The 25,104-nt window shown below is 39.0% G+C and overlaps 1 protein-coding gene across 8 annotated transcripts in view; it reads left to right on the plus strand.

The window, feature by feature from the left end:
- SGMS2 (sphingomyelin synthase 2) overlaps positions 1 to 25,104 on the plus strand; it is a 60,810-nt gene that overhangs the window by 4,725 nt on the left and 30,981 nt on the right. For 2 of the 8 annotated variants that reach the window (XM_053939982.1, XM_053939981.1), the window contains exons 4-5: positions 13,752 to 13,913; positions 14,344 to 14,464. The exons of 1 other annotated variant lie outside the window; for it this stretch is intronic. The gene's annotated coding sequence lies outside the window, so the exon portion shown is untranslated. Of the gene's footprint in view, positions 1 to 150; positions 223 to 11,695; positions 11,979 to 13,751; positions 13,914 to 14,343; positions 14,465 to 15,677; positions 15,713 to 16,006; positions 16,202 to 25,104 lie in introns of those variants that run through there. 5 more of the 8 variants (XM_053939983.1, XM_053939985.1, XM_053939986.1 and 2 more) reach the window with 5 other exon arrangements.

Consider the following 25,104-nt stretch of genomic DNA (forward strand, 5'->3'; position numbering starts at 1 on the left):
TTTAATTTAATCCTAATCCAATGTTTTACTTGCTGTAGAAAGTGAACAGAAAAATTTGCACGTTGGTAACTAAGGTCACAAACCTGGTAGAGATATGGAGAGATATCTGCAGAGTTTTAAAGAGAAACTCAAACTAGATTCAAATGAACTAGCTCAGCTACTGGAAACAGCGTAGCCATGGCAGCAAGCAGTTCATGACAGCTGTAAAAGCTGCCTGTAAAGGTAGGTAAATATTTGGACAACTTGCTGGCAGAGAGTTCTTGTGCTACAGCAGCTACTCTGCTTCAGCTATTTTATGTGCCACTCAGGATGACCTCAGCCTAAGGAGACGGCATAGTTATACCTGCTGGCAGCTCAATGCCTTGCACAATAGTCTTGGAAGCACTCATGAAAAAAAAAAACAAATTTAAAACTCTACCAGTTCTTTATGAGTATCTGTATAGAAATCTCTTGGTCAAGAGAGACTAACAGCTGCTTATTCCTAGTCTCAAGCTGTCAGTGCCTTTTCCCTCCCCAGTACTCAAGTATCCGCCATTATAGAGTAAGTGATAACAATTATCAGTGTATTCAAATAATATTACCACTTCTTGTATGTATGTGTTTCCTATAAACAATTTATTTTACATATTCATTTCATCATTCAGGTGAGCACTCCACAAACTTGGGGTTTTTTTCTGCACTGTTAAACTGAGGAGCCCAAGAAGACTGTTGACTTTGGCCAGTACTGTTTCAGAGTGCCCACTGAAAGCCTGATTCCATTCCTTTTAAAAAATGCAAATGTGAATAATTTCATTAAGTTGCTTTATAGTGCAGCCCCTATTCAGGGGAATAGACACGATAAGATGCCCTTCAATGTGTTGAAGGGTGTTAATCTCAAGGCTTTAGGACTGGTCATTTATTATCCACATGGTTTTGTTTCCTGCCCTGAAAGAATGTAACAGGCTAGTACTTCTGAGATAAAAGGACAGACCATTAAGGTGCCTTCTGAGGCCTGTCATGTAAACCTACTTTGCACCACTGCTTTTATATTCTGTGACTGAGGGTGTTTTTTACATGGTGACTGAGATATTACTAGCAACTGAATGATTGTTAGAAATCACTACAGCTAAGACAGCGGACTTCACAATTCTACTGCCCTTAAAGTAGATTTCACTAAAGGTATTTTTCTAGAATCTAATTTGGTTTAGACATGAATAATGTAAAGAGGTCTTTTATAAGACACCACAAAAGATCAATTCAGATATAAACATACCCACTGCTGTAAATGCCAGCTACTGCAAAATGTCATAAGTGTTCCTTTTGCAGAACAGATTCCAAACATATGTACCAATTCAATACAGATTATTTTCTTTAAATTATACAAGGTAGCCATTAATTAAATAGTTAATAGTGATTTTTTTTCTTTTATTTTGCTTTTAGTTACAGAGTTAGATACATGAAGAAAAGAATAAGTTGCTCTTCAGTGCTCTGCTTAGGGAACAATAATGGCTATTCATTTTTCAGGGTTTATTTCTATTTTAAGTCTCTGTAAATATGCTAATAGTTAAAAACTGTATTTTCATAATGAGAGTAGTAAGATGTTTCATACTTACTTTGTCATATTTATGCTTTTATGTACTTAAGCACAAAAGAAAATTGGACATGAGGAAATGCGCTTATTTAGACGGCCTACACTTTTTGGCTCAAATGGCTTATTTGGTTACAAACAGGCAGCAAAATGCATAGGAAGGCCTTTGTCTGTGAATATTCAAGTTCTACAAAGTACATAGATTATCTTTATACTGTTATGATTCGACTTCCAAAATTAATATTGATATGAAAGATTATAGATGTCTCTGTCTAGAATTATTTGGATCTGAAGTTCTACGTATGAGATTTAAGTTTTATAACTGAAGCAACTCATCCAAACAGAATCCAGGAGAATCTAGGATACAGTGATGACCTAGTATTTAACCTGAAAATTTAATTGACAGTAATATCTAACTGGAATCTAACTTATTGATCTTAAAAAATGGGCAGGAACCAGTGTAAGTGATTAGTTGCAGTTAATAGCAACATCTTAAGATAGATTACATTTACCACACACATTCCTGTTTTTTACTGTGAAACCTCACAACAATTTTCTAGAACAGGTATATGCAGTTTACTACCCATCACTACAAAATAATATCATAGTAAAGATTTGCCTTGTTCTAAAAGTAGCATGAAACATAATTTTTTTTTAATGTTTTAAAGTTCAGAGAAAATAAATATTTGACTAGCCCAGCTTTGACAATGGTTTGGATTGTATGACCTCCAGAGATACCTTCTAACCTCTGCTAAGATTTAAAGAGAACTCTGTGGCCTAAATTACCTTATGTTTCAATCACAGGGAAAGATGGAAACACCTTAGACCAGAAAATTTATAAGAGAAAATGGATATTCCATACAAATTTATGTTTTTGTTTCTATGTGTGCTATTTTAAAACCTGGTTTCCAGACTGACTGATTTAAAATATATTCTCTGATGTGTCTGTAACTGAGCTGCTCTGTATTAATTCTAAAAAAAAGCATTTCTCATGGAAAGCTTGACCCAGAGTTAATTTTAGAGGTGCTAGCAAATGCTGCTGTTATAAAGCCTCTTTTCCTGTTTATGGTAGGAATGATCTCCTCTTTTTCTCGTACTTATTATCTTGCCAAAAACAGAGGTCATTAACAAGGTGAATCTCTGTTTCTTCAGTGCTGCTGTCAATGCAATTTTAGGAAATATCCACAACTGCTGTAGAGCTGGAAAGAAACATTCATTTAATCCGTGGTTTTTTTCCTATTGCTGTTATTGATGTTTGTACTTGGTATAAGGAATGTCAAGGTGTTTTTTTAATTTTTATTTATTTATAAACTGTACAGGAGATATTGTTGAAACATAGAGGTCCCTGCAATTTCCCTTATACAGTTAATTTCTGTAAACTGAGAAGGGGTTTTCTAAAAGCTGTAATGATTGCAACTAATACAAGTGTCCATCCATTAGGGCTTAGGATGCTATGGCCCATGTCTTAGCTGAGCTAACATTAGCACTACTTACAATACAAGCAATATACTTGTATATTAAAAAAAACAACCAACCTGTTTATGAAATAGCCTGGGAAGTCAAAAGAATATATAAACTTTATCTTCCTAGACAGAAACACAAGTACAGACATACAGTCAGTTTTCCAGATCTTCACTTTTAGGTGACAACTCAAAAGTATTTAAAAAAATGGACAGATCAACAGGAAGAAAAATTTGGGGGGGGTGTCCCCCCCCAAAAATATGTATAAACTTATTTGAGAGTTTCAAAATACAGTCACAACCCATCAAAATCTTTGAAAGAGGAGGCTGGTCATAGGTCCCTGGTAACTGGGCTGTCAAAAAACAATGAAAATATATATAAACTATAATAAGCAGCAATTTGCCAGACATTGTAAAGCAGACCTAGAAAGAGAATTCCAGTCTTATATTTAAAAATTCCAAGACTAATACTAGATTTGCAGTGTTCCCTATCTTCTATGAAGTTTGGGATTTAATTTTTTTTTGGCAGGCTAAAAAAGTTTAGCATAACACTGTAGGCTTATGAGGCCTTCTTTACAGATGCAGTATTCTTGGAATAATATTATAATATAGTCATGATAAAAGGATTACTCCAGCACTTTGTGATTCTGAAGTTTCTTCTCATACTCCAAATACCAGAGGCGTGATCTGTCTCATAGTGCAAGCACACACACAGACACTCTCCCTATCCCAATGTGTTTTCATTCTGAGCTGATTTGAAATTTTCAAGATTTATTTATTCTAAATGCACTGGATTTCCCACTGATAAAAATTAGTGCAATGTTTGTTTGTGGTATATAGATGAATGGCCTGAAGTCAGAAAACCTCATCCTCTTTCTGATATGCAGCTGAACGTTGGAGAAGTCAATACTGTACAATCCCATTTTTATCTAGAAACTGGGAAAATCATACATACTTTCCTTTTTACAGAAGCCTTGATGCCTAAAGATAAAAAACCTGAATATTTTATTTCTAATAAGAAATTATTAGAAAAATCAACTGAATATCCATTACAAATCAATATTTGAAGAAAGATTGAAAATGTTAAAATTATGTAGACTTAGGTTAACACTTAAAGAAGATACCATTACAATATGTAAAAAATAACCATATCTTCATTTTCTTACTATCTTAAGTGTTTAAGTTATTCAACAAAATCTTAACTTTTTGTCACTCTGAGAATTGTATAAAGAAAAGAAGGCAAGTCGTATAAACCTTGAATGAAAGCGTGAAAATACACAGAGCACCTCAGCCATTCAAAAATCTGCATAGCACAGGGAAGGAATAGCAGAGGAGGATGATGAAAATAATAATGAATAGGGAAAACTAGAGTAAATTTAGGCAGAGGAGAAGTAGTCACAATGTATATCCTTCTAGACTTCGAGCTTGTGCATTAATGACTGCCTTGTATTCTACCATCAGACTTAAAGTATTTTGTAATTGAATAGTCAATGTGAAAATGAAGTATTTATAACTATTATTCTCATACTACAGCTTCTGTTCCTGATTAAGAAAATTTAAGTAGTCATTTTAAATCCTGCAGAAGAGAAATTGTTGTTCTCAACCTTTTTCACATTATCCCAAAATACAGAAGGAGATATATGGGGTTTCTTCCATTTGATTTTGGAAACTCCCTCCTAGATCAACAAAGATGTGGCTATTATAACCCACCACCTACTTGGTTGCTAAGGACTGAAATAAAATATTATTCTGTATTTCTCTTTAAAATGTTGGATTTCTCCTAAAAATTTTAAGTACATAAACATATTTCTGAGTATTTTATAATATAGAAATTTTGTAGGATTTCAAGAATATTATCAGTGATCTACAGAACTTTATGGATTTGCATGGATTTTTTTTATCAAGTACCTCCCTAAACAGTTTACACATTTCACAGACATTCAGTTAAAGCAGACAATAAGTTTGTCAGAAGAGAAGCCCTAGTGAAGGCCTAGAGCAGCCTTCCAATGCTGAGAACGTTACCAACCAAAAGTCTGATGCCAGGCTGTATGGAGGGACAAGAAAAGAGAATGAGAAACAGCAATCAGAAATCAAGAATGGGAGTTCCAGCTAGATACAAGGAAAATGTATTGGAGGAGGTTTCCCAGAGAGACTGTGAGGTCTCAAAGGTATTCAAGACCCAACTGGACAAAGCTCTGGGCAGTATAGTCTGAACTGAGTGTTGACTCAACTTTGAGGAGGAAGTTGAAAGGGAGAGGTAACTCTGATAGTCTCGAGGAAAAATTTAGCTAAGTAGAACAAATGTATTTCCTTCAGCTTTGTTGGGCAGTCGCAGTCAGCAGTATTTGCATTCATCCCATTTGTGCTCTAGCCTGCCTGGCATTTTTTAAAGGATAGTGGCATAAAACCTTCACTGTCTACAAAAGTTATTGCCACAAATCCATTATAAGATGTAAAATGTAATTGTACAAATGACCAGTAAATAATGCAACTGTTTTAAGATAAATATACAGGAAACAAAAATTATCCCAGGAGATGGTGTCTGCATAAAGGACTGCATGACCATAAACCTGTTAGCATTAGCATGTGGACTCTGTGATGTATAGGAAGTTAGTGGAATTGAAGTGACTGACGCTGGCCACTGGTGGGCTCCAGCTCTTGTGTTCCCAAGATGCCCAGTGTAAATTAGATCATGACCTCTTAGCCAAGAGTTCTCTGGTTCAAAGGCTGTTAATGCCCAGATGACTCCAGATATAAAAGGAATATAAGACACTTGTATTCCACCTTACATGCTAGATTTTTTGCTGCTGGAGGTATCCTGTGCCAAATCTAGAAATCTATTTTCCCTCTCTTTCTGTCTGTAACAGGAGTCAGAATCACAAATAAGTGATATATATATATATATAAGTGATATAGAAATAAGTTTTATATATATATATATATATATATATATATATATATATATATATATGGGGCTGTTTCTAGTTTGTCCTTCTACTTGTCTCCATATGACAGCAAAATAACAACAGCTTAATGTGTAAAGTAAGGCATTTCAAATTAAGTAGCAATAGGTTTTAAAAAGAAAATGAAAAAAAAAATCTCAGTATGTCTAAATACAATGTTTGATCAACTTGTATAATCACTGCAGCATGAAATCTTCAGGAATCATTACATAGACTCCACTTAGAACTCTTGGGTGATGTGAAAATACTTTTCCAGTGCTGTGGATTGTCCCATTCCCAGCTGACATGTGTCCTAGGGCCCAGCAGAAAGGTAAAGAAAGAGGTCCTAACTAGCTGGGGTCCCAGTGACCACAGTACTATGTTTAGCCATGACTGCCTACTGTGGCATACTTCTCTGTTGCAATATTTTTCTGGTATTCTCATTAGCCACTCCCTCAACATTTTTGTGAATAAATGAACAAAGTTATTAAATAATATTTAGAAAATACAAGTATCAAGCAGAGTAGAAATAAGATATTTGAGTGAGAGTGCATACTAAGTATTTGCAGAGGGGTTTTTCCTTGGTTTGGTTTTTTGGGTTGTTGGGATTTTTTTTTTGTTGGTTTTTCTTTTTGGGTTTTTTTTGTGTTTTTTTTTTTTTGTTTGTTTGTTTGTCTGGTTGGTTGGTTGGTTGGTTTTGGTTTTTTGTGGGGTTTTTTTGTATTGTTTTGTGTTTTTTTTTTTTTCCCTTAGAAGAGACCACAGGTACTACAGGTTTTCCTGATGGGCTAGAAAAATGCTTGCCTGGAGTTATTTCTATGAGGTGATCGACAAAGGCTGCTTTTGGTTCAGGCAAACATGTTTAAAAAGCTTCTTCTTTTCATTAATTATGTTTGGTCAGTAACTTACTAGGGATGTTATTGTGAGGGCAGTGGCTGCCACCATTTTCTCATTGTTATTTGATCAGAAAGAAGTACTACTCTCCAGTCAGAGTATAATACATGCTTTGCTTTCCTTCCTACTCTGAAAGGAAGCTAAGGATCCTCATATTTCTGGTTTCAGTATAGTTCCTTCTTCAAAGCCTATTACACTGTGGATTCTTAATGCTTTCATACTTCTTATGCCTATCCCTGAACTGGCACAATGCTAAATCAGCTTGGTGCATAATTAATCAGTATCAATTATATTCATACTAGGTACAAGATTTCCATCAACATCAGATTGCTGAATATACTTCCATTTCCATCTTACTTTCTATTGCCTTTCCTAGTGTGTGCAAACTTGGAGACATCTATATTTACAATTCCTCATGATTTATTTATAAGAGCAGAACAAGAATCTAGACTCTTAACAATGAAGATATCTCAGGTCTGCCTGTGTATAAACTTGTAGCACCTAAAAGTCAAGACTGTGCTATTGTGTCTTCCATTGAGATACTTCATGGAAAACTATCAGCCTCCTCATGTGTTCTGACATCTGCCCCTCTTCTCCAGCTAGACACTTGAGAAGATGCTTCAGCCTTTTTCTTATCATATAGGAAGAACCCTTCTCCCTGTATTATAACTCACTCTTTCTGCATCCTCCTCCAAGTCAATTGAAAAACATGAATCAAAGGAAAAGACACTTTAGAACATGTTTTTACAACAGTAAATGTCCATTTGGCAGGATGTAACAATACCTGGATCCCTTGGCTTCATGCCGTCAGAAGCCACCTAATCATATCTGTGTGGTGATACATAGAAACTGGCAGAAAGACTTATGCTTTTCAGTCTAAGAAATCATCCATTAAACAATGTTTTCTCAATCATGGCCTTTGTGCTAAATCTCATGGCCACAACTTTAATAAGTGACACTAGGGCATTTTCTTCCAAGTAAGAATAAGCACCAATATATATATTTATATATATACTTCTGAATACATTTCAAATACAGTGGAACAAAAGTCTGCATATGTCTTTTTACCAAACTCATTTATCTTTTGGATCCTGTGAAAAAGAAGACGTGTTAAGGCCCTGCTAATACACAGCATATCAAAAAAGCATGTAATCTTTAAAATTCAGAATTTATATATGAGTCAGTTCCATCTTTTCCTTCTCTACCTTTGAGGTTCATGACTCATTCACTTACTTGAAGGATATCTGCCAGAATGTCTTTAGCCATTTTTCAGAGTCAAACTTTATTCTACAGTCTAGTGCAAAATAATAGCAAAATTTCTTTTAAAACTACTTTTACACCTTCTGGTATTTTTCCTCAAACTTTTTTAAACCCTTTGACAAATAGGCATGGGATTGTATTATGGTCTTACATAACTGAGGAGTATCACAACTTATCCACAAGAAAAATTCACCAAAAGCAGCAATTTTCTGGTGTTAAGTGCATACTTCATTAAAATTTGCTTGTTGGTTGCCGGTCATTTTATTTAAAAGGAGAAAATGCATCTCCTGTTATGCTAGGCAGAAAGGAAACAAAAGGAAATGTCTTCAAGTTGCATCAGAGGAGGTTTAGCTTAGATATTAGGAAAAAAAAAAATTCATGGAAAATGTTGTAAAGCACTGAAGTAGACTTCCCAGGAAAGTGGTAGAGGCACCATCCCTGCAAGTGTTCAAAAAATGTCTGGATGTGGTGCTTTAGGACATGGTTTAATGGTGAACATGGTGGAGGTGCAAAGTGAATAGTTGGACTTGATGATCTTAGAGGTCTTTTCCAATTGTAATGATTCCATTCTTCTCCTTTGGAAGGGTAAGTAGATAAGCAGCTAGGACAGAAGGATGCTTTACTCCTTTCTGTCCTTTTCCCAGCTTTTACTGACATTGTCCCTATGCCTTTCTTGAAGCTTCTTGCATTGCGTGCTATCAGAGCCAGTACAGAAGATTAGACAGGAGGTTACTCTAGTACGTTAGAGCTCTCCATGTGTTTCATACTGAATTTACATTCAGATGGTAACAGCAGGCACTTTTTTTTAAAGTAGGCCACCTGTCCCTCATGCAATTGTGTCAGCTGCTTAGGTTTAAAAATTTTTTTTGCTAAAAAAAAAGTTCTCACACTAATAGAATCCTCAAATGTAAGATAATGATACAAAAATTATATTGCTCCTAAGCTTCAATGGGGAGGGGTAAATCTTAGCAGTTTTGTATTGCTCATTCATGTACCAGTCTTACTTCCTTTTCCCTCTGTTTTTTCTCATTTTCCAGCTGAATCAGATAAAATTCTCCATCATAGAAAAAACACACACAGAGAGACAAATAGAGATCATCTGTTCAGTTACTGTTAAGTTTATATTAAAATTAATGGGCTTCTGTTTTGCATTACTGGAGAAAAGCCTTATAAACTTTTTGTTCAAGAGGATGTTGTCTAGTAGTCAGAGGTTTAGCCAACTATTTTGTTTCAGAATATAGGCCTGCTGCAAAAAAAAAACCCAATGGTGAGAAATTAAAAGAAAGTTACATGGGAAGGATGGGATCAAAGGAGTTAGAGAGAAAGCTATTCAGGAGGATGAAGAGAAGATACAGTAGATAAGGCTGAGTAGCAAAGAAAATGGGCTAATTCACCTGTCAGTTGACTTTGTGACAATTGTTACAGCGCAGCAGTCTTGTCTTATTTTTCATGCATTTAATATCATATCCAGAAATCCTTATGATGTTACAGAAAAGCTTTAATAAGCCTTTTTAGCTGCCTAGCATAATTCTTCTGATCATCTAGTTGTTGCCAAAAGTGTTACCTCTTTTCCAAAGGAGACTGAGAATATTTCCCATACCTCTGCTTGATGCAGCTTCCTAGAATCATAGAATGGTTTGGTTTATAAGGGGATCTTGAAGATCCCTGTGGGCAGGGACACTTTCAATTAGACCAGGCTGTTCAGAGCCCCATCCAACCTGGCCTTGAATACCTCCAGGGATGGGGCATCCACAGCTTCCCTGTGGATGAGCAGCCTATTCCTGTACTCCACCACCCTCACAGTAAAGATTTCTTTTCCTAATATCTAAACTAAATGTACTCTGTTTCAATTTAAACCCATTCACCCCTATCCTTTCACTGCAGGCACTTGTAAATAATTTTGCCTCATCTTTTCTGTATGTTTCCTTCAGGAACTAGAAGGCAATAATTAGGTCACCCTGAAGCCTTCTTTTTTCCAGGCTGAAGAATCCCAGCCTTTCTCTCAACTTTTCGTCACTGGAGATGTGCTCCATTTCCTTGGTGACTTGGTGGCCTTCTCTAGATTCACTCCAGCAGGTCCTTGTCCTTCTTGTGCTGGGCACCCCAGACCTGGATGCAGCCCTGCAAGTGGGGTCTCACCAGAGCAGAGCAGAGCAGAGCAGAGGAGCAGAATCCCCTCTCTGTCCCTGCTGCCCACGCTGCTCTGGAGGCAGCCCAGGACAGGTTTGGCTCCCTGAGTGCCCATTGCTGGGTCATGTCCATCCTGTCACCACCAGCAGCCCAAATCCTTCTCGGCAGGGCTGCTCTGATCTGTTCCTCCCCCAACCTGGGTTGGTACTGGGGGTTGCCTCAGCCCAGGGGCAGCACCTTGCTCTTGGCCTTGTTGCACCTCATGAGATTCCCATGGGCCCACTTCTGGAGCCTGTCTAGGTCGCTCTGGTGGTATCCTGTCCTTCAGGTGTGTCAGCAGCATCACCCAACTTGGTGTCATCTGCATTTAGGTTCCTAGAATCACTTTGCATGCATATGGAGATGATCAATTAGAATTTATTTTCATTATTCCCTATCTCCCATTTCCCCCCTACAGCCTCTGTCAAGTAAGTACCTGCACTCTTCCTATTTCTGCCAAAGCCTTGCTTCATACAAGAAAAGCATTTCTTGATATGCCACTGTTGTGTATAGAAAGCTCTCTAAAGCTAGAGACAGAGAATTTGGGATGCACATATTTTTAGATAGAAAATCAATTTTTTGCTTCAGTTTTTAAGGAAACTGGTTGAAAGAAACTGAACCAAGATCTCTTATTTCACAGCTTCTAGGCATGACTGATTTCATATAGTTTGAATACTTAAAGAATTACCAAACAAGAAAAGAATTTTCAAACAAGAAAACAGACACTCCTCCCCTGCTTCTGTCCCATTCCTAATTGTATTAGGAAAATAATAATTGTATTATATATTATATAATTGTATTATATAGGAAAAAAAATCTTCCCTATGGGGGTGTTAAAGCACTGAACAGGCTGCCCAGGGAAGTTGTGGATGCCCCATCCCTGGATGGGGCTTTGAGCAAGCTGGTCTAGTGGAAGGTGTCCCTGCCCACAGCAGGGGTGTTGGACCTTGATCTTCAAGGTCCCCTTCCAACCCAAAACCATTCTATGATTTTATGATTCTATGATCCCATAATATATCCAAAGGAAAAAAAAAAAAAGGATAAATTTGAGGTACAGCTCTTTCTGCTTATGAAAGTGAAATAGTGAGGGAAAAGTAAAAAGTTTGTTTTAACTTATTGCTTTGTTAAAAAAAAAATCTGTAGTCTAAATCTGTTTTTTTTTTTCTTTTCCTCATGAGCTTTAGCAGGGAGTATAATTCCACAAAGCTTCATATTTTTTCCCCCTGAAACTATCCAGGGACGTTCTCAATAACACATAAGTCCTTGAAAAATAGTTTTAAAAACATAATATCTATGCCTAGCTGTTGGTTATGAAAACAGCTAATACAGCAATTTTTGAGGAATGTAAACTCTGTAAAGCACCAAGGTTAGGCAAAAGGGAGACAATAATCACGGATTTGTAGATCTCGGGAAGTCGAAAGAAAGTGGCTGGAAGAAGCATCTGCTGTCTCCAGAGATGCCTCCAAGCTGGACACCGCTGGCAGCGGACTTGAAGGCAGCGGCGGCCGCTCTCTCCCGAGTCCGGCCGGGCACCTGCAGGGAGGGCGGGCTCCCGCTGCCATTGGCCTGGCGCCGCTTCCCGCCTCCTTTGAAAGCTCGGGAAGGGCGGGCGGCAGCCGTGCCTCGGCAGTCGGGCAGCAGGGCCGGGCCGGCAGGGGAGCGCTGGGCCAGCGCAGGATGCCGCAGGTAAGCCCGGGCAGCCGGCGGGGAGCACTTTCCCCGGGTGTCCCTCGATGGGACTGGGGCGGGCTCCACTGAGCTGAGGGAGTGACACTGGGGTTTCTTTGCTCGCGGGTTCTTCGGGCAAGGTGGTAGCGCTAAAGCGACGTTTGTGTGCTTAGTATGGCAGCGCTCAGCTTGGCAGCTTAGCGCTTTATAGAAAGTAGAGTCTTCTTTGTTTGGTGGGGTTGACCTGTTAAGGTAGGCTTGCTATCTAAGCAGCTGAACTTGTGCTTGATCCAGCTGTAGTGATTTATAAATGTGTTTCTTAAGACCCCAGCCTCTCCAATAGTAGGGCAAGACTGTGTACTTTGGAACTGGTACTTATGAAGGAGTGATGGAAAAAACTTCTCCTATGATTTCTGTTGTGGCTTATCTTTTCATCTGCTTGTTCAGTTGCCAAAAAGTAGTGACATTAATGGTGAATTTGCAAGGTAAGCTTTCTCCTTGTTCTAAAGCCCTTGATGATGAAAAAGAGCTAGTGAATGGATCAAAAATAATAATCTGGAGACCTAGAATTCATGTCATTGCTGAAATGCATCTAATTCAAAAACTGTGGAACTTATTTTTGTTAGGGGATGTTTAAGGATTTAGGAAGTGTAGACTGATGAAGAATCTCTTCACGGTATAATCTACTTACATTGGGCTTTAGTGTTTTTTACTCTTTTCATAATTGGGTGGGAATAATAAATAATTCTGGAGTTACACCATCTGTTTTAAAGTAGACGTATCAACTAGCATCTTCACAGATATAATAGGGCTGCCATGAGAACCAGGGTACAGAATATTAATGTTAGACCTGAATAGAAGTAGTTTGATTTATATGCTACTTGAAGAAAAGGCAAGGAAGTGACTATAATGATGGGCATGTATGGTAGGCTTCAATATAAAATATATAGGTTTTCATGTGCCCTTAACATAACTGCAATAAAGGCTACAAATATATGTGAGCTTCTAAGAACATATTTACTTATATGGTTAATTAAATCTGAAACTACTTAGGCTGAGCACAGGTACATAGTTTTGCCCATCAGTTTTTGCACAGAATTCTGCTAAGGCTTGGCTACACAAAAAAAAAAGCAGCAGCTTTTTTTTTTTTTTTTTTTTTTTTTTTTTTTTTTGTAGTACTGTTTATTCTGTCTGTAAACTGTAAAGTCAGCTTGAACTAGAAATTTCTGTATGGTTCTTGGTTCCCTCCACCACAAACCCAGTCTTGCAGCTTCAGTTCTCCCATGGCAGGACTGAGCAGGATTCTGGTGGTAGCTGCTTCTGAAAACTGCCCAAGTGTCTCTTTGGAAATAGTCAGAATTTTAATGCACAAGCTGGCTATGTTCGTTTATAGAATTACTGTTTCCAATAATATCCCTGCTGATCTCATGAAAGGGGCAAAAAGTAAACAGTAATGAAAAAGATGCTGGGTTTGTTCCAAGTGAAAGGAACAGTAATTTTTTTCCCCTCAAAGCTCTGTTTCTGTATTCTCTCCCTCTCATCTGCCTCCCTGGGAGGTCAAGGGGAATGTGACTTGTATGTGGGTCTTCCCATGGAATTCTGTCAGTGTGTGCAAGGTTTCTTTTTCCTCAAAATAAGTTATCATTTAGTAAGTCTTGTTATCTCTCACTTAATACCGGTCTAAAAACAATCTTCTGAAGTCAATTTAGTTTAAAGTAAAGGTCAAGAGATGTGCTGCTATTTCCTCTGGCAAGTTTTGTGACTTCACGAATTTGCTGCTTGCTTTCAAAGGTTTGTTGTTATGCAGGACTTGCAAGCAGCTCTTACCAGATTAGTTCAAGACCCTGTCATGGAAGCTGCTCCTCAGAGATTCACCCCTGAGCTCTACACTTCAGCCTCTCATCTGCATGGATGGACTTGTGGGTTTGGGTGTGAAGTGTAGCCTTGAACAGAGTAAGAAAATGTACTGCTCTTTTTTACTTACTCAAATGCAGTGCTTCAGAGAATATTATTTAAGAGTAATGCCAGTGTTTCAGTTTACTGATCTATCTAAATAATCTGGAAAAATGCCAGTGAAGTTTCCAGTCGTCGCTTTTAACCTTTCTTCAGTGGCTCTTTTTAATTAAACAAAACTAGGGGAGGCCTCTGTTTAGCCTTTGCTGTACTTTGCTCTTTGCCTGTAGATACTTTTTTATTCACTTGCATTGCTATTGCTACTCTAGAACTGTTACTCTGTCCTTTATTATCCTCCCTGTATAACAGCTTGAAGTAAGATACTGCAAAGGCATGCATGTGATTGTGTATGCAATGTGTAGATATCTCTGTAATCAGTCAAGAACAGATGCCCTGCCCATGGTACTTTTTTTTTTTTTTTTTTTTTCAGATTTTATTTTAAAGGACGCATTACTACTTAGGAGAATTGGAAGAGTGGTGGGAGGGGAGATTACAGTGGCAGTAAAGAAAGCTGTGAGGTTCCAGCCGACCTCTTTGGTTCAGCACTACAGGTGTGTATGTTCATTCACCTAGCAACAGGAACAGCAGTAGCATTGCTGAATTGTTTATCTGGTTATAAGAGACTATTTGCATTAAGCCTGCAGGAGATAAAACTTGGAAATTCTGGCATTCTGTCTGTAGCAGTGCCCTGGCTGTGCCTGTTGGACCAGGGTAGTTTCCCTGTCCCACAGAAATCTGAGAGTGCGGAAAATTTTTCCACTCTGTGCTGGAATAAAGCAGATTCTCTTTTCCCTTCCCCCAAGCTTTTGTGGAAAAAAACAAAGTGTGAGCAACCCAAGCAGAACAGCCAATAGCTGGGTGAAGGGGGCTTTCCAGGGGTGTGACGAAGAGAGGGTCAGGTGCCTTCCTCGAACGCAGCGTTGTGTGCCGGGCCGCCGCTCTGTCATGTGCCCGCTCGGCGCTGCAGCCGGGTGACTGAGGCAGGACAGGTGTGTATCGGCCAGAGCGAGTTTCGGGGAGGATGAGTTGACACCTTCTCCCTCCCTTCCTCCCCCGCCAATCACGTGTTTCTTACACTGGAAAAGTCTCAACAAAATCTGGCTGCTACGTAGTGATGGGGGAAACTCTTTTCAAAACAAAGGTGGCGGGGGGGGGGGGGGGAAAGTCCTCCACCCACCGCAAAAAAAAAAAAAAAAAAAAAAAAAAAGCCAAACAAATCCCCAAGGAAAGCCAAGTCCAGAGAGAGGCGGGGGTGAAACACTTGAGAAGCAGTGGGTTTCAGTGACAGTCATCCGTCACGTGAGCAGATCTGGGGAAATCAAATCCCCCGGCAAAATCGGGAAGCGGTCGCTGCGGAGGGCGGCGGCGCTCGGCTGTGGCCCGGCTGCGGGGGCGGCCCCGGTACCTGCCCCCGCGCTGGCTGCGGGGGCGGGCGGTGCCCTTCCCGGAGCAGGCGTTTCAGGGTGGGCAGGGCAGGTGTCGACGCCCCCTTTTGCGGGCTAACGTGGCCCTTGCCCGGCGGCAGCGGGACTGAGCCGTCCCCCGGGAAAGCCGTGCGGGGCTGGGCGAGGAGAGGCTCTGGGCGGGACGCGCCCGCTCGGGGCCGCCGCGGCCCGGGCAGAGGCGCGCGCCGGGGCGGTGCGGGCGCGCGGCCCCGCCGGCAGGGGGCGGCGGGCGGCGCGCGCGCGCAGAGGCGCGCGGGCGGGCGGGGCCGGCACCTTGCGCGGCGGGCGGGGGCTCCGAGAGGTCCGGCCGGTCCGGCCGGCCCTGCCCCGGACAGCGGCGGCGGCGGCGCCGGGGTGAGTCACTGCTTGGAAATGGAGTGGGCGGGCGTGCGCGTAGCAGAATGAATGATGTCAGGGAGCACCGCGGCGAGCATGAGGCTCGCGGCAAACACGGCGGCGGCCGCAGCCCCGAACGAGCGCTGCCCCCGGCGTCCCCCGGGCCGGAGCCGCCCTCCAGCGGGAGAGCCCTTCGAGCTGCGGCGCTGCTGAGGCAGGAAACCTCTGCGAGAAGTGTCGCCTCCGCCGACGCCCTTAAAGCCGGTCCCTTTCGCCAGGAGGGAGAAGAGGCTGAGGCTGGGAGAGGAGCAAATTGCAGGGGAAGGTAGAGATTGTGGCAAACTTTCTAGCTGCTTCTGCGTGCTGCTACCTCACTGGTGGGAGTGTCTGCCCATAAGGAACTGCAGAGCCCAAACCTAAGAGCCCCGAGGCTCCAAAAAAGACTTCCAGCCGCCTTTGGAGGAGGAACTGCCAGCAGTGCAAGATTTTGCATATACGGCTGAGTAGGTAAGTTGGGAACGGCATAGGTGGATTAAAAGCGTGGCGTACTACAGGTGCCCACTTGGAGACCCTCTTTCATAGAAGACCTACAACTGTCAGCTGGATAGAGACTGGGAAGAGCAGTCCCACGCTTGTGGTCTCTTCCATTTCTAGAGTTTGAGACCCCTCTAGCAAGGCAGGGCACCTGCTGTTTTGATTTCTCTTGCCAACGTGTAATAGGGACATACCTAGTTTGAGAGTAAAATTCTATGGTTTTGGTGTGGGCAATGTGTGCATACCTCTTCGAGCAGTACCACATACCTAGCTGTTCAGGAGGGGACTTCAAAGGGTGGGATTTCAGCTCAGGAAGATAAAGTATTTGTTATAGGTGATTTTTTTTTTCTTGTTGCATGTCTGCTCTGTTAACACCACTCTTAAACTTCCTCAAGTGCTGCTGAACTAAACTTTTGACTTAGTGGCAGGTTGCATTTCTTTTAATGTTGTGTGGTTTCTGGAGTAAATTTAGCTTAAAATCCTTGTGGAAAGTAGTTAATGCATAGTCTTCTGGCAAAGTAATAAAACCAGGATACAATGTAGAATAGCTGTTGTTCAATTTAGTCAATTTCTAAGCATTTTACTTCATTTGAACACCTTAGAAAATCAAACATCTGTCCTCAAACCACTTGACAGCTATTAATTTATGCACAGTTAATTATACAAGTGAATGGGTCCATAGGAGTATTAGCATAAACTGAGCAGGTGCATGGTACTTCATCTGAGACAGCAGGCCTTACAAGAGTTTTGGCAGGCTTCACTTTAAACGGCATTTATTAAATGGTTTGTCCAAAATCAATTTGCTTTTTTTCATTATATTTAATGTAGTTGCTTCGATGTATTATTATTTGACAAGGCAGGTTTTTTGAGGCTCTATAGCCTTAAATACTTTCTTGTTGTGAAACTAATAACTTTCATTCCTTATTTTGCCCTAACTTAAATCATCTAGGGCTTAAAGGTCAATGTGCTTGCGTCCATATTTCTTTCCTTTTAGGTTGTTAGTTCAAAATCAGACACAAATTATCACATTCTACTGAAAAACATATACTTGTCTCTGTCCTTCAGAAAAATATTCCAGTGTACCCTGTGTAGTATGTCAGTCTTAGAGGATATTGGACAAGTTAAGTGGTGATCGAGAGAAACTTTAGGTGAAAATCTAAGGGGACAACAATAGTAAGCTGATAAAGGCCCCTAATGAGGTAGATTTCTGTGCTGTCCTTGAAGTGAACTTATACAATGGAAAAATGACAACTTGAAAAGGGCAAAGACAAGTTATTTATTTTTAAGTCACGGGTTGGTAATCTCAGTATAGAATGCCTTTACTCCTAAATTTTAAGTATTCAGCCATGGATGACATGTTGATAAGCATCAACTTTTCTGCGTTGTAAAAGTGTGCTGTAGTTGTAATATTGTAAGACAGAAATTAATTCAGAACTTAATGTTTCAAGTAGACATCAGAAGTATTATATCAGGGATACAGTGTAGTGGAAAACTGATGATTTCCTTATCAATGCAAAAAATTCAGCCCACATGTCTACCTCCCTGTCTCTGGAAGAGCTGAATAAGAGACTTAATCTCAGGTATTTTTAATTCTAAAAACTGGAGTTCTTTATTTGCAGTGTATGAGTATAGCATGTTAAAGGTATCAAGACTGAAAAGTAGTGTATTGATTTTTAAGGATTAAAAAAAATAAGTATTGAAACAAGTGATGGATTTAAAAAATGACTAGCCTTCTTAAAGGACCAGGAATGTAGAAGGTCTTTGAAGAAATGGATCATTACACTTAAGTCTTCTGGAACAGAAGTGGTCTTGGAAGATAGAGGTATTTAATAAAATAAAATTGCATGCATCTTCTGTTTGGATTTTTTTCCTAATTTTGGTGGGCTGTTGGCCTACAATAGTTTTTGATACCATTTGTGGCGAGTGGACAATACAGATGCTGTGGCATATTATTTAGTATGGCTGTGGTAAGTCTGCACAGATGCTGTGAAGATTAATGTAACACTAGGTCCACTGTCTTCAGAGATCTCTCCCTGCTGGGAGAGTTGTTTGTACCATGGACACCACTGTCCCCAAAGATGCTGCGCACACTAAGAATGTCAGGCATCCAGGCACCACTGTCCCAGCAGATGCTGAAGACCTTAAGAGCTGCTAATGGGAAAGTTTTATGTAACACAGACAGCTCTGTGTTATGTTTCAAACAGAAATCTATTCTGGACATTTCTTAACTATCCTGAAACCCAGCTGTTCTAGTGAGGCTCCAGAACATTAATAACCACAAGCGTCTCCTGTGTGAGGATGCTTGCTAAAATTAACACCAACAGGTATCACTGTTTCTCTTTCCCAGAACAGATCTTGTGGAGATATGGGTGATACAGAGAATGAAGTACTTCTTACCATTATAATTGGTTTCAGAAGTCTGTAGCTGTTGATAGGAATTTTAATAGGACCAAAATATAAAGTAAAAGTGAATCAGCTTTAGGGAAACGTGGTACTTACCCTCTAGCTAACATATATGCAGTATCTGTAAAATAAGGAGACTACTGTGCTTTGAGGTCATGCTTGTGGTTGCTGAGTAAAACTTTGTGCTTTACTGTGTGTCAGGTGGGTCCTGCTTGCAATCTGATGGCATTTAAAAATGTTGGAGTCTAGTCTGTTGTATAGATGAAGACACGGTTTGTGAGAGTATCTGAGACTGTTGATCATTGCAAATAGAATGGTTCTTAATGAAACAGTGTTTGGGTTTAGATCCTCAGAGAAAATAATGAGCAACATTAATCAGGAGAACTTTACTGCATTCATTCTGACAAGAGAATTTTATAGCAAAAAAGCATGCATTACTTATTTTTTTCAGAAAAAAAATTTTCTCCAATATGTAACTCTAGAATGGGAGAATGTCCTGTTTATTTGAAGGTACCTGAACAAAAAATCAGATGTCACTTACCCTCCCCAGTTGAGAGATGTTAACTTTGAAGTGCCATGTATAAATTTCAACATCTCAGTTATTATTGGTAAAGTTTGTATACAAAAATGAAGTTGCTGATATTAGTAGATCTGTGAGGGTTCCAAAGTCTGATCTTGGCAGTCACACATTACAATGTCTTCCTGTTCTTAGCCTTTCTCTTGGCCTTTAGAGTTCATCTCTTTCTGCTCTCTTCTGTAGTCTTTTGTTTCTTTATATATAGTGATTTCCTCAGGCTGAATCTTATTAGGATCCTGTACCATGCAGTAAGCTTTGCACTAAACTTTGCAGTGGTGTTGTGTCTGTGGTTACTGATGCAAATTAGGATTAGGGTTGTACACCTCTTCTTCCTTGGGGAAATGCTGAGCTTCTTGGGCACAGCACAGAATGTTTTCAAAAATTACATCAGCTTAATTTGGTTGATTTAAGCTGAACTGGTGCAGAGCACTTAGGAATATGTTTGCTTAAGAATGGCTAAATTTAAAATAAATTCCCTCTGAATTATTTTTCATTTAACAGTAATCTGAAGTCTTAAATGGAATTTATAGAGTTAGATTCAGTTTTTCAGACAAGATGTAAGCATATCATCATAGCTGAAACAGAAGAAAGTTTAAAGTACAAATAATGATTAACTGTATCTTCAGTTACAGTAAGGTTACTTTGATGGTACATGATATAGATATCACAAAAGAAATCAATGGAAGTGAGCAATAAAACACAGGAAGCTATTTATATTTAAGGTGTTTCTTGTAATCCTCCATCTGAGAATATACAAACTGCCTGCAGCAGTTTGTGATCACTGGTTTTCAGGGGTCCCCAGGCAATTGGTCATGTTCTTTGTGAAATGTTTCAGGGGCAGGTTTACCTGTTAGTTGTCAGAAACCAGTATGGCTCATGTAAAGTTCTGTAACCTCCTTGTGTTTGGGAAGGATCTTTTTGCCTAGACTGCCTGTTGATATCTTAGGCCTGTGTCATTCTTACTGCTACTGTTAGCATAAATATTCACAGAGTGAAGTTATAAGTACTAATAGGGACTAAATCCATATAAATAAAAAAGCCCAGTATTAGTACATTTATTCCCTCTAAGTAGTATATTATTTCTGTCTTTATGCAAGTTCTGATAGCAAAGTGCCACTATGAGCTATCAAAACTTACTAGAGTTTGTGTTTGTAGTGCCTAACTTAGACAAGGATGGTTTTTTTGTTTTGCTTGATCATACTTCTATGATCATAGTTCATGCTTCTAATAATAGAACTTAAATTTGGGTTTTTTGGTTGATTGGTTTTGATTGTGGTTTCTTTTTTTTTTAAATCTGAGTTAACTATAAAATAAATGGGAGTCTTTAATCCTATCAGAGTGCAGAAATCTGTCCAGCCTCAAAAAACAGGCCTCTTGGATATTGTAAGATGTAGCTTAAAGCCCTAAGCAAAAGGTAATGTTTTCCATTTCTTGAAGTATTATTATAAGTATTTTGGTATATGCTACCTCCCCAGAAAATCTTTAATAGAACTCTTGTGTCTGTAAAAGTTCTTTATTAAGAAGTCACCTGCTCTCACTAGTTTTTTTTATGTTGAAATATGTTTGCATTTTCTAATCTTTCTCTCTTTAGAGTGTGTGTTCTGCTTAGCCTCCTAAGATCTTAAACTGTTGTGTGATGAGTGCTGAATGACTTCTCATGGTTCATTTCAGCCATGTGAAATGTACATAACAGTGACAAAATGTTTACTTATGCATACACCCAGGTTCCTACTTATGTTCACTCTAGTGCTGGCCAGTTGGTTAGTGGAGCAGAGCTAAATAAGGAGACAGCATCTCCAGACTTTTTTTTTTTTATCCTATTTCAGCTGTGTTATGCTTATGTCCTGTCCAAGAAACTGAATTCAACTCTATATGTTTCATTTAATATTCCAGACTACTGCTAAATCAGAAATAATGAGGAGGCAGTGTCCTTATTTAGGTGACATAATTTGCTGAAGAGAAGCAGCAGTAGAGAAGGTTGTGCCTCATAGTCATTAATTGTGTCTTTCATCTGGAGGGCATGATATAATCCTGTAGCTTGATAGTTGATAATTCTAGTATGCTTCTACAATAATTACAGTTTATTTGATTATTTTTTTAATTTTTTTTTTACTTCCCCACATCAGCCTTGTAAATGGGAAATTGCTGTCTGTAGATGCCTTATGCCAAATACACTGCCCGTGTCTTGTTTTGAGATTGAACACAGCTGTATTGGAGCAAAGTGTTCCTATCACTACAGTTGCTTAAAACTGACGTCTTAAAAACTGTAATGCTCTGTTACTGTCTTAACAGTTATAAAACAATGCTTAATGTAGAATTCTGTTTCATCTTCTGACAGTTATTCTGGTTCAAATTTATGTACTACAATTTCAGTAAAAATAAAAGCATTTAAACTGAAATTCTGAAAGCCCTGTTTTGTTTTGGTGGGATTTTTTTTTTCTGTAATACTGAGAGATATTAATTCTTTTGACTCTAATTTGGATTAGTTCATAGGTGTTGGTTTTTTCTGGTAGCTTAACTTTTTCAGGAGTTTATAGAAACTATCGATATGTTGTACCTTAAAAAGCTAACTAAGTGTGTTACTTTTAGTTCCTGTGTATTAGGAGCCTGACAAAAGTCCTACCAAAGCTTGTGGTTTTTCCTGTTTTCATAATACTGTACTAATCTGTAAGGATGTACTAATCTGTAAAGAGTTCCTTACAATGCCAGTCTCAGAACCATGAGCTTGCCTTCATTTGATTTTATTCAGATTTTATATATTAGTTTGAGTGCCACTTGACAGGAGTTCGTTCTTGTCTTCTGGCATACCATCTTGGTCTTCTAGAGGCCAAAACTTGGCTCTAATTTATAAGTAAAAATTAATACACTTGCTTAAGCTGCTGTTACTGAAATGCAGATGCTGTTTTTCACAGAATTGTTTGCAAATTGCTTTGAAAGCATGTGTATACTTTGCACACAGCTATAGGGAAAGAGCTTGAAATTTTTGGGAAAAAAAAGTCAACTCTACTTGATGTGGAAAATATGCCAGAAAGCTAAAGTTGGTCCTCCAAATTGAAACTGTTTGTTTCCATTCTGAGACAGCTCATCAGCTGAACTTGTTTGAATCCTATTATTGACTATTAAAAGCGCTCATGCACTGACATAGGAAATACAACACTCCAGTGTTTTTTGTTTTCCTTGAAATTTTTTCAGCTTTCTTGGTGGACTTCAGTCTCAAGAGGAAGGGCTGTGGCATCCTGTTTGGCACTGAAGCAAGAAGTATTAAAGGCATTGCTCCTTCCAAGGTGCCACATTGAATTTAGAAGTTAAATTGGAAGTTAATATTAAGGCAACTTATCGAAGAGTTTAGTGTTATGGGTTTAAACTTCTGTCCACTGCAGTGACTGTATCCTGAGCATTCAGATTATTCAGAATTAATCTTTTTAGTGATAAGTATTACTTGGAAACTGAATACTACACAGGCTACACAGCTGAATGGCAAGTGCTTTCCAATGAGAATGGTTTTCTTGTTGGTCTTTGTTTTGTGTTCTGCAGTAACCACGGCCATTAGCTTCTTCCATGTAGGTATTAAAAAATGGTTCAGCTATGTTTCCATATGTGCAAACAGGAATAAGTGTTAAGTAACATTTCTTCATTCTTCTGTTTGGAACAAACTGTAAAGTCAGTAACTTGTACTAACTTGTAAAAGTTAAGATGGATGAAATAAATATCAGCTGACCAACAACATCACAAGACAATATCTCAAATAGCAAAGCTGAAGTAGTTGGGCTAAATAATTATACTTCTTTGTTCTATAAGTATTTTCCTTTGATATGAACTGCTTGGGTTTTTTAAAAGCATAATTCTACAGATTGCAGGCAGTTTTATGCTTTCTTGTGTACATTACTGCCTAGTCACTAGACAATCTGAACAAGGTAAGATGCATGGCTTAGCTTTATTATGCAGAATGAATGTTCCCATAAAAATTTCTTGTTTGGGTTTTTTTTTTTTCTCTTAATTTGTAGTAAGATAAAGTTTATATTAAAGTCTTAAATATCATGGAGTTCGACTAAATTCTTTACCTGTCCTACATTTGAGGAGCTCAGAACTGAATGACTGAATTTAAAATGGGATACTATTTCCCTTCAAAGGCCTGCAGGGCAGAGAAGAGTGGCAGGCAAGCAGAAGCTCTCTGTTCCCTTATGCTACAGTAAGGGGAAACACTAGAATCATGTTCTTCTACCTTACCTGTAATTCTTTTTGAGTGTGCACACATGTGTGCTTTCTTCCTCTTCTTCCTCTGCATCCCTTGGTAGTAGAATCAGGAACAAAGCTTTTAGCACTGCAAGCCTTTCTAAAACACATGACAGAGGCAACACGGCTTAGTCAAAATTTGACTGTGATGTGTCTAACATGAGATAAAGTTTGTTCTTATCAAAGTCTCTATTGCAGTTACAAGGACAGCTACAGGAGGAATATTGTACTTCGGCTTCTATCATTTGCTTGAAGAATCCTTATCTTGATTAATCTTCCATAACACTGTTATGATTTTAATGGTTTGTATTGCTCAGCAGGTTTTAGACTGATGTTACATAGCTTATGATTTGGTCATGTTGTTGCGAATGTATAATGAAAAATGTCCTGACACATGCATTTATAGTGATATTCTATAGTGTTTCCAGTTAGAATCAGAGAAAAAGGCTTTCTTCTTTCATCAAAAGGCTTATAAACTGCAGGATGGTGTTTTTAGTGTTGTGTATTTGTCATAGTGTGATTTGATGGAGAAGGGTAATCTTGGTGGACAGAAAATATATTGCTATTTAAGATTATGTTTTTGTCTTTGTTTTAGAACACTGTTTCCACACCTCTCATCTCCTCTTTTATGAGTCCTGTAGGTCTAGGAGAGTTCAAAGGTCTGAGAGGATCTTTGTGTCTGTTTACCTCTTAGCCAGGCAGCACCCACAGAGTGATTGCCCATGAGATACGTTTGCAGATAACCAAGCTATAAGTCAAATAGATTTTCATGCTGGTACATGTCAAAGAACATAGAGCTTTTTACCTAACAGTTACAGCACTAAGAGGCTGTGAGGTGTGTGAGCCCCTTGTCTTGTGATTTTCGGTCTCCTGTATATGTTAAGAAAGTGGTTTGTGTAGTTAGACTGAATAGTACCTGTTCCAGTAGGGTTTATTTGGTGTTTGTTGGAAGTTTTTGTTTGTTGTTTTGTGTTTGTTTTTTCAATTGCCTGCTGTGAAGTCTGCACATTAGCTCAAATGTTGAGTGTTAGTGGGAATTCAGGTTCTTCCTGGAAAGTGTCTCGGTATGTGTCTATGAATATTCAGTCTTCTGGTGTCTGAATATGCTTAAGGAATTTTACTGCAAGTTTTTATACTGGACACTTCAGGTGATTGCTCTGCCTCCTTGTAGAATAAGAGATCAGTTTGTGCTTTTGCCCCGTAGAAGCGGAATTAAACAAGTGTCAGTTCTGTCTAAATCCGTTTTATAAATCTTATGGTCAGATGTGAGGAAACTTTGGGAAGCCAATAACTTTCTCTGAACTATCCTTTTTAGATTAGGGTAGTTACTCATGCTGTTGGATTTAAACTTGAATACTTAACTTGTTTGAGTGTATTCTGTAAAACATTCCCAGGAGTATAGGAAAATGTAGGCTATGGCAGATGCCTTCATTCTAGAGATGTGGCACGTCTTTTCTGCATCAGACCCACACATCTGAGTATTCAATACTTAAGGCAGCTCACAATGTGCATTATCTGAAAAGGCAGTCAAATTTGTTCTGAGGTTGGATTTATTTTTTGGGCTGATTTGTTTACAGTCTTTGCTGGACTGTAACACTGCTGTGTGTAAAACCTGTTTCTTTTGTATTCTTTGTCTTGCATGGAGCTCATCTGGAAAGTTTCA

Source organism: Vidua chalybeata, chromosome 4, assembly GCF_026979565.1.
Source record: "Vidua chalybeata isolate OUT-0048 chromosome 4, bVidCha1 merged haplotype, whole genome shotgun sequence".
In the NCBI taxonomy this organism is placed as follows: domain Eukaryota; kingdom Metazoa; phylum Chordata; class Aves; order Passeriformes; family Viduidae; genus Vidua; species Vidua chalybeata.